Source organism: Macaca nemestrina, unplaced genomic scaffold (genome assembly GCF_043159975.1).
Source record: "Macaca nemestrina isolate mMacNem1 unplaced genomic scaffold, mMacNem.hap1 Scaffold_517, whole genome shotgun sequence".
Lineage (NCBI taxonomy): Eukaryota > Metazoa > Chordata > Mammalia > Primates > Cercopithecidae > Macaca > Macaca nemestrina.
In genome coordinates this window covers 37,501-47,500 of record NW_027257696.1, presented here as the reverse complement: position 1 = coordinate 47,500, position 10,000 = coordinate 37,501, and positions in this window count along the sequence as shown.

Here is a 10,000-nt window from a genome sequence, read left to right as displayed (position 1 = left end):
ACAGATAGACAGACAGACAGGCACGCAGACAGGCAGGCAGGCAGGCAGGCAGGCAGGCGGGCAGGGAGACAACAGCTGTATTCTGTTCTTCTCGGGGTGGGAAGCAAAAATAACAGCAGACGGCACTTAACGTTTCTGTTGTTGTTCTTGTTTTGGACGGAGTTTTCGCTCTTGTTGCCCACGCTGGAGTGCAATGGCCACCATCTCGAGGGATCCGCCTGCCCTCGGCCTCCCAAAGTGCGGGGATGACAGGCGTGAGCGTACCGCACCCGGCTCCCCCCCCCCCCCCCCCAATCCGCCCCCGAAACACCACCGCTTGTCTTCCGGACAGTTTTACGGCAGAGTGTTTGGCTGGCTTGCTGAAATTCATTCTACATAGAAATTTAGGATGTCAGCTTCTGGCCTCATGGACTCTGAGCTGAGGAGTCCCCCTGGTCTGTCTATCACAGGACCGTACACGTAAGGAGTAGAAAAACCGCAATGTTCAAAATCAGTAATTTTGTGATCCAGAAATACGCGGATTCACCCAAAACACGGAAACTTTTACAAATTGTCTTAGTTAGTCCTGGTGTCTGTGTCAGTGATTCTTTTAGGTTTGGACCTTGACCGAGAGAATTTCCAGTCGGTCTCTCGTCTCTCGTCTTCGGACAGAAGTTCCAGATGATCCGATGGCTGGGGTCTTAGGCTGTGTGCCCCCAGGGGCCCTGGTCGATTAGTTGTGGGGATCGCCTGGAAGGGCGCGGTGACCCACTGTGCTGTGGGGGCCTCCATCCTTCCCCCTCCCGCCTCACCCTCCAGGCGATCCCAATTCATTCCGGGCTGACAGTCTCATTGGCAGACGTCGGGCATCACCTAGCGGCCACTGTTACTCTGAAAATGGAGGCCTCAACAGAGGAAGGAAGCTCAGGCCGCCTGCGCACAGCCTGGGGCAACTGTGTCTTCTCCACCGCCCCCGCCCCCACCTCCAAGCTCCCCCCTTCCTTGTTGCCTAGGAAATCGCCACTTTGACGACTGGGCCTGAGTGACCTTTGATCAGGCAGCATAAATCAATCAATCAATCAATCAATCAATCAATCAATGTAAATACAATACAATACGATACAATACAATTGTACGGGCGCGGTGGCTCACGCCTGTCATCCCAGCACTTTGGGAGGCCGAGGCTGGCAGATCACCTGAGGTCGGCAGTTCGAGACCAGACTGACCCACATGGAGAGACCCCGTCTCTACTGAAAATACAAAATTAGCCGGGCGTGGTGGCACATGCCTGTAATCCCAGCTACTCGGGAAGGGAAACGGAGGCAGGAGAATTGCTTGAACCTGGGAGGCGGAGGTCGCAGTGAGGCGAGATGGCGCCATTGCGCTCCAGTCTGAGCAACAAGAGCGAAAGTGCGTCTCCAAAAAAAAAAAAAAAAAAAAAAAAAAAAACCAAGAAAACAAACCAAAAAGCAAGCAAGCAAGCAAACAAACAAACAAAAAAACACCATTCTCTGTGAAACTGCTTTGTCGTGTGTGTATTCGTCTCGCAGAGTTAAACCTTTCTTTTTACTCAGCAGGTTGGAAGGGTTTTTTTGTTGAATCTGTCTGTGTACATTTCGGAGACCCTTGTGTCGTATGGTGAAAAAAATCTTATGTTTTCAGATAAAAACGAGAGAGAAGGTCTTCATGAAACAGCTTTGTGACGTGTGGATTCATCATACCGAGTTAAAACTGCCTTTGGATTCAGCAGTTTGGAAGCAGAATGGACATTTGGGAGCCCATTGGGGCCTGTTGTGAAAAACCGAGTATCCCCACCAGAGAAATAGAAAGAAGCTCTCTGTGATACTGCTTTGTGATGTGTGGATTCATGGCACCGAATTACAACTAGTTTTTGATTGAGGAGGTTTGAAGCACTCTTTCTGTAGAATCCGCGAGTATACCTTTGGGAGCCCACTGAGGCCTAGTGTGAAAAACCGAATATCCCCAAATAAAAACTAGAAAGAAGCTGTCTCTGAAACTGCTTTGTCGTGTGTGGATTCATCTCACAGAGTGAAACCTTTCTTTTGATATACCAGGTTGGAAGCGGCCCTTTTGTAGAATCTGCAAAAGGACATTTGGGAGCTATTCGAGGCCTAGGGTGAAAACCAGGAAACGGTAGATAAAAACTAACAAGAAGCTATCTGTAAAACTGCTTTTTAGCGATGTGTAGATTCCTCTTACTGAGTTAAACCTTTCTGTTGATTCAGCAGATTGGAAGCATTTTGTTGTTGTTGTTGTTGTTGTTGTAGTAGTAGTAGTAGTAGTAGTAGTATTTTTTTCTTAATATTTTTATTTTTTTAAGACAGACTCTCACTCTGTCCCCCAGGCTGGAGTGCAGTGACACCATCTCGGCTCACTGCAACCTCTGCCTTCCAGTTGAAGGGATTCTCCTGCCTCAGCCTCCCAAGTAGTTGGGATTACAGGCACCCGCTACCAAGCCCGGCAAATTTTTTGTGTTCTTGGTAGAGATGGGGTTTCACCGTTTTGGCCAGGCTGGTCTCGAACTCCTGACCTCAGGTGATCCACCCGCCTCTGCCTCCCAAACTGCTGGGATGACAGGCGTGAGCCGCTGCACGCGGCCGATTGGAAGCAGTTCTTTGCAGAATCTTCGAAGGGACATTTGGGTGCCCTTTGTGGCTTATGGTGAAAGTGAACATCCCCAGAGGAAAAGGAGAAAAACTGCTGCTGGTGAAACTGCTTTTTGACGTGTGGATTCACCTCGAACGGATAATTCTTTTGAACCAGGAGGTTGGAAACACGCTTTCCGTAGAACCTGTGAGGGGACATTTGGAAACCCATTGAGGCCTACGTTGGAAAACAGACTATCCACAGATTAAAACCAGAGAGAGGCTATCTGTCACATTGATTTGTGATGCGTAGATTGATCTCTTAGCGATACACCATTCTTTGGATTCATCAGGTTAGAAACACTTTTTTTGGGCAGTCTCTCTGAATGGATTTTTGGGAGTCCCTTTAGGCCTATGGTGAATCACCCAATATTCCCAGATGAAAATTAGAAAGAATGTATTTGAGAAACTGCTTTGCGATGTGTGGACTCTTCCTAAAGAGTTACACCTTTGTTTTGATTAGGCAGGTTGGAGACGCTCTCTTTGTAGAGATTCCAAAGGGACATCTGGGAGCCCTTGAGGCCTATGGTGAAAAACTGAATATCCCCAGACAAAGACCAGAGAGAATATGTCATTGAAACGGCTTCGTGATGTCTGGGTTTATCTCCCAGCGTAGAACCTGTTGTTTCTTTGTTTGCTTGTTTGTTTGTTTGTGTGTGCGTGCGTGCGTGTGATTCAGCAGGTTGGAAATGCTCTTTTTGTAGAATGTGTGGGAAGACATTTCAAAACCCATTAATTCCTGCTGTCAAAACCAGATTATCCCCTCGCTAAACGCCATGAAGAAACGATCTGTGAAACGGCTTTGCGTGATTGGATTCATCTCGCAGAGTTACACCTTTCTTTTGATTCAGCGTGTTGGAAACACGCTTTTTCTAGAATTTGCCAAGGCGTATTTGGGAGCCCATTGAGGCCTCTGTTGAAAAATCAAATATCAAATATCCCCAGAGGAGCAGTAGAAAGAAGCTCTCTGTGAATTGGCTTTGTGATATATGGATTCATCTCACAGAGTTAAACCCGTCTTTCGGTGCAGCAGGTTGGAAACACTTAGGTTGTATAATCTGCAAAAGGATATTTGGGACTCCTTGGAGGCCAATGGTGGCAAAGCGCATATTTCCTGATAACAACTACAAGGAAGCTATCTGAGCAACTGCTCTGTGTGTGGATTCCTCGCACAGAGGTCTAACTTAATTTGGACTCAGCGGATTGGAAGCCCTCTTTTAGTAGAATCTGTGAAAAGAATGTGGGCTGCAATTGAGGCCTAGGGTGAAAAACAGATTCTCCCCAGATAAAAACCAAAAAGAACCTATGTGTGAAACGGTTTTGTAATGTGGGGATTCCTCTCACAAACTTAAAGCATTCTTTTGATACGTCGGTTTGGAAATATTCTTCTTAATGGAATCTGCGAAGGGACTTTGGGAGCCCCTTGAAACCTATGGAGAAAAACCGAAACTCCCCAGATAAAAACCAGAAATAAGGCCGGGCGCGGTGGCTCAAGCCTGTAATCCCAGCACTTTGGGAGGCCGAGACGGGTGGATCACGAGGTCAGGAGATCGAGACCATCCTGGTGAACACGGTGAAACCCCGTCTCTACCAAAACTACAAAGAAAACTAGCCGGGCGAGGTGGCGGGCGCCTGCAGTCCCAGCTACTCGGGAGGCTGAGGCAGGAGAATGGCGTGAACCCGGGAGGCGGAGCTTGCACTGAGCTGAGATCCGGCCCCTGCACTCCAGCCTGGGCGACAGAGCGAGACTCCGTCTCAAAAAAAAAAAAAAAAAAAAAAAAAAAACCAGAAATAAACTATCATCGGAGGTGATTACTCATCTGTGGAGACACGTTACAGAGTTACAGTTTTCTTTGGATTCCAAATGTTGGAAACACTGTGTTTGCAGAATCTGTGAAAGAACATTGCAAAGACCATTGAGGCCCAAGGGGAGCGCTCTCTCTCTCTCTCTCTCTCTCTCTCTCTCTCTCTCTCTCTCTCCCCCCCCCCGCTTGTCTCTCTCCCTGTGTCTGTCTTCTGTCTTACTCTCTTTCTCTGTCTGTCCTTCTGTCTGTTGGTCTCTCTCTCTCTCTCTCTCTCTCTCTCTCCCCCCCGTCTGTTTCTCTCTCTCTCTCTGTCTGTCTGTCTGTCTCTCTCTCTCTCTCTCTCTCTCTCTCTGTTTCTCACTGTCTCTCTCTGTCCGTCTCAAAAAAAAAAAAAGGATAGATGCATGCATGCATGCATGCATACATACATACATACATACATACATACATACATGCATACATGCATACGTACAATTAAAAATTAGAAATAAAATAAAAGGAATAACTAGGCCCGGCGCGGTGGCTCAAGCCTGTCATCCCAGCACTTTGGGACGCCGAGGGTGGTGGATCGCTGGATCACGAGGTGGTCAGACCAGCAGGGCCAGTATGGTGAAACCCCGTCCGTCTCTAGTCAAAATACCAAAAATTAGCCGGGCATGGTCGTGCGCGTCTGTAATCTCAGCTACTCGGGAGGCCGAGCTGAGGCAGGAGAATCACTTGAACCTGGGAGGCGGAGGTTGCAGTGAGCTGAGATCGCGCCACTGTACACCAGCCTGGGCGAGAGAGGGAGACAACCTCTCAAACAATTAAAAATAAAAGTAAAAATGAAAGTAAAATTAAAAATTAAAAAAAAAAAAAGAAAAGGAAAATGAAAAAATTAAAAAGTGAGTTTCCGGGAAAAGAGGGAAGAAAAAAAAAAAAAGAAAAAAGAAAACAGTCCCACAGTGACATAAACACATGCCTCTCGCCTTTCAAGGCGTCAGTGATGCTACGAATGATGCGCAATTTTTTCTTTTTTAACTTCCTTTTATTTTATTATCATTTATTGTTTGACACGAGCCTCGGAGGCCCTCCCTCCCTCCGTCCCACTCCCTCCCTCCGTCCCACTCCCTCGTTGCCCACACAACTTCAGGAGACAGACCCTGGCTGGGCCAGATTGTTCTTCTCTTTGAGCAGTTGTTTCCCTGTCTTGCTTCGTGTCTTTAACCCGTGTGGACTCTTCTGCTCGGATTTCACAGATGGCAGCTCCACTTCAGGCCTTGTTGTTAGTGGGGGCTTTCCTGATTCTCCCCACATGTAGTGAAAGCAGGTAGATTCGCCTCGCCTCGCCTCGCCTCGCCTCGCCTCGCCTCGCCTCGCCTCGCCTCGCCTCCTCCTCCTCTCTCTCGCTCGCTCGCTCGCTCGCTCGCGCTCGCGCGCGCGCGCTCTCTCTCTCTCTCTCTCTCTCTCTCTCTCTCTCTCTCTCTGCTGCTTTCTTGCTTTTTCTTTCTGTCTCTTTCTCTCTTTCTGTCGTGCTTTCTTGCTGTCTTGTTTTCTTGCTTTCTTGCTTTGTCTTTCTTCCTGTCTTTCCTCTTTCTTTTTTTTTCTTTCTTCTCTCGTCTTTCTTTCTCGCTGTCTTTCTCCCTCTCTCTCACTCTTTCTTCTTTCTTTCTTTCTTTCTGTCTTTCTTCCTCTCTCTCTTTCTCTCTCTTTCTTTCTTTCTTTCTTTCTTTCTTTCTTTCTTTCTTTCTTTCTTTCTTTCTTTCTTTCTTTCATATTTTTTCTCTCTCTCTCTCCCCCAGCCTCTGAAAGTGCTGGGATCACAGGCGTCAGCCACCGCGCCTGGCCTATTTGCTTATGTTATGTTATCTTATTTTTTATTTATTCATGTTTATCTGTTCATTCATGTGTATGCATATAAATTTTTTTCTATTTTAATGTAGTTTTATATGTTATACCTATATCCAAATGTAAATACTTATATTGATATTTGTCTTTTTTTTGTTCTCTTTTCTTTCTTTCTCTCCTTTAGGTTTTCCTTCCTTTCTTTCTTTCTCTGTTTCCTTCTTTATGTTTGCCTGCCTGCCTGCCTGCCCTCCCTCCCTCCCTCCCTCCCTCCCTCCCTCCCTCCTCCTCTGTCTGGATTCAGGAAGAGCCTACGCATTCTGTGTCTCCCTGTGTCCTCAACGACCCGCGACCGAGTCCTTGCTTGTTGTTTCTCCCACCGAGATGCCTCTCCGAACATCCACACGCCGTGGGTTGTCTTCTGACTGTGTCGCGGTCCATGCAGAGACAGGGTTTGGGGACCGTTTCTGTGGGGTTGGGGTACAGGGGCTGCGTTTTCGGCCTCGGGATAGCGTCTCTCGACTCACGGTTTCGGTTTTGCGGTCCGCGGGCCGGCCTGCCATCCGGATCTGTCTTGGTGACGTTCGCGACGGTTGTCGGACTCCATCTGGCGGCCGCTTTTATATCGTTCCCTTGGCTTCCGGAGCTGCGGTGGCAGCTGCCGAGGGAGGGGACCGTCCCCGCTGTGAGCTAGGCAGAGCTCCGGAAAGACCGCGGTCGTCAGCCGGGCTGTCCCGGTCGCGCCAGAGCTCTGGCGCGTCACTTGTGAGTCAGAGCTCAGGCGTGCAGGCTTATGTGGGGAGAGGTTGTCGCTGCGCTTTCGGGCCAGAGCCGGGTGTGGGGCTGCCGGGGTTGGTCGACCAGCACGCCGCGGCTCCCGAGGCCTGACCCGCGACCCGCGGGGACCCACCGGGCTTGGGGCGGGAGGCTGGGGACACCCTTCCCGGCCCGGTCGCGGGCCCGCGCGCATCCTGGCCGTCTGAGGCAGCGGCCGAATTTTTTCTCCAAGTCCCCGTGGGGAGCCGGGGACCGTCCTGCCTCGTCCCCCGGGTGCCGGGGAGCGGTCCCTCTGCCGTGACCTGTTGTTTGCCAGTCCCCGTGGGGAGTCGGAGAGCGCTCCCTGAGCGCGCGTGCGGCCCGAGAGGTCACACCTGGCCGGCCTTCGGTCCCTCGTGTGTCCCGGTCGTACGAGGGGACGGCCGAAAACGCTTCCGAGTCTCGCTCTGGAGACTCGGGCCGGCCCCTGCGTGGCACGGGTGGCCGGGAGGACGTCCCTGGCCCGGCGCTGCTCCGGCGTGTGTCCTGGGGTCGACCAGAGGGCCCTGGGTGCTCCGTGTCTGGCTGCGATGGTGGCGATTTTGGGGACAGATGCCCGTGTCGCGGGTTCCCTGGGCCGGCGGCGTGGTCGGTGACTCGACCTCCTGTCTCCTGGGGAGGTATATGTTTCACTCCGAGCCGGCATTTTGGGCCACCGGGTTATTGCTGACACGCTGTCCTCTGGCGACCTGTCGCTGGAGAGGTTGGGTCTCTTGGATGCGTTGCGGGTCTTCGGCCTCCCGGTGACCCGGCTAGCCGGCCCTGCTCGTGCTTGAGCCGCCTGCTGGGGCCCGTGTGCCCGGTCTCTCATGCATCCGAGCGTCCCAGCTCCCGGTGCCGCCTTGGGTCCGGGTCTCTGACCCACCTGGGGGCGGCGGGGAAGGTGGCGCGGGCTTACCCTGCCACCGTGCGCTCCCCGCTGCGGGCACCTGGGGCGGCCGTGACAACCCCACTCCCGCTGGCTCCGTGCCGTGCGTGTCAGGCATTCCTCGTCTCTGCCGGGTTGTCTGCCGCCCCCGTCCTGGAGCTGGGGATGGCCAGGCTGATCTGCTCGCTGGCCTCTGGGGAGGCTGTGGCTGGCTGGCCGACCCTGCTCCGGGGATGCTTTCCCTGATCGATGTGGTGATGTCACGCTCTCCCGGGCCGGGACCGAGCCGCGACGGGCGAGGGGCGGGCATTCGTGGTGAATGAGACCCGTTCTTCTCGTCCCGCCCGCGGGGTTTCCCCCGTCTCCCATCCCCGCCTGTGGGCGGTGCGTTGGGAGGCACTGGGGTGCGGAACCCGGCCCGACCTCGCTGTCCCGACCCCGCCGTCTGCCTCGTGGCTTCCGGCGTGGGTCGGCGGGGGTCCTCTGACGCAGCAGGCACCCCTCGCTTTCGCCTCTTGTGGTCGTAGTCTCGTGGGCCGCCCCCCTCCGCGGCGGTGGGGGTGCTGTCCCGCTGGCCCACCGTGCTGCCCTCTCGGGTATTGCGCGAGCGCTGGCTCCGCCTGGGCCTTTGCGGTGCTCCTGGAGCGCCCCGGGTTGTCTCTCAGGTGCCCGAGGCCGAGCGGTGGTGTGTCGCTCCCGCCCCCAGCGCCCCCTCCTCCGGTCGCCGCCGTGGTGTCCGCGCGTGGGTCCTGAGGGAGCTCGTTGGCTGTGCGGGTCGAGGCGGTCGAGTGAGACGCGCCCCTCCCACGTGGGGAAGGGCGCCGCCTGGTCTGGCGAGCGCACGTCCCGTGCTCCCCTCTGGCGGGTGAGCGCGGGCCGTGTGAGCGGTTGCGGTGGGCTCGGGCCGGCCACGCGTGCGCCGGCCGGCCGCCGAGGGGCTACCGTTCTGCCTCCGATCGGTCGTGTGTGGGTGAACTGGAGGCGCCTTGCCTCACAGAAAGGAGGTGGGTGGACGGCGGGGGGCCTTGGGGGCTGCGCGCACGCGCGCCGGCCGGGCCCCTGCCCTGACCGCAAACGCTCAAGGTTGCCGCAGGTTTCTTCTCGCGCCGCAGGCCCCCTCCCTTCCCCAGGCGTCCCTGAGCGCCTCTGCGGGCCCGACGAGGGGCGACTGGCGGGTGGGGAGCGTGACCCGCCCTCGGTGAGAAAGCCTTCTCTAGCGATCCGAGAGGTGTGCCTTGGGGTACCGGATCCCCCGGCCTGCCGCCTCTCTCTGTGTTGTGGTAGCGCTGCCGTAGCGACTCGCCTGCAGAGAACCCTCCTCCTCCGCTGCCCCCGCCTTGATGGGATGAGGTGGGGGGACAGTGAGGGTTCCGCCGGACCCCGCGGTGGGGGCCGAGCGCGCGGCTCGTCGTCTACTGTGGCCCGCGCCTCCCCCTTCCGAGTTGGGGGAGGATCCCGCTGGGCCGGGCCCGACGTCCTAGCGGATGGGAAGGCTGCTGCGAGTGGCGGGTGCGCGTGGCACGCCGTCTGGCGCGCGACGCCGCTCTCCGCTGTGAGCCGGCTCTCCGCCCGCTCCCGTGCCGAGCCGCGACCGCTGCCGATGACCGCGTTCGCGTGGCGCGGGGTGTGGGGCCGCCTGGTCCTTGGGGAGCGAGCCGTCCCCACGGGGCGGCGCGCCGGTCTCCCGGAGCGGGACCGGGTCCGGGACGGACGAGAAACGGGCGACATGTGGCCCCTGGTGTTGGGCTTGTGGCTGAGGTTGCTTCGGGGCCGCCGGTGGCGGGACCCGGGGCTCGTGAGGGGGTTGCTCGGTGGGCTGCCCGAGGGCCGTTCGGCGTCCCAGGCGGGGCGCCGCGGGACCGCCCTCGTGTCTGTGGCGGTGGGATCCCGTGGCCGTGTTTTCCTGGTGGCCCGGCCGTGCCTGAGGGTTGCTTGCCCGAGTTAGCCCCCTGCGGGTTCCCCGTGCCCTTGTCTCCGTGGCCCCCCGGCTCCTTGCCTGCCTTGTGCTCCTTTTCCCTGTCCGCCGCCTGCCGATCCTCTCT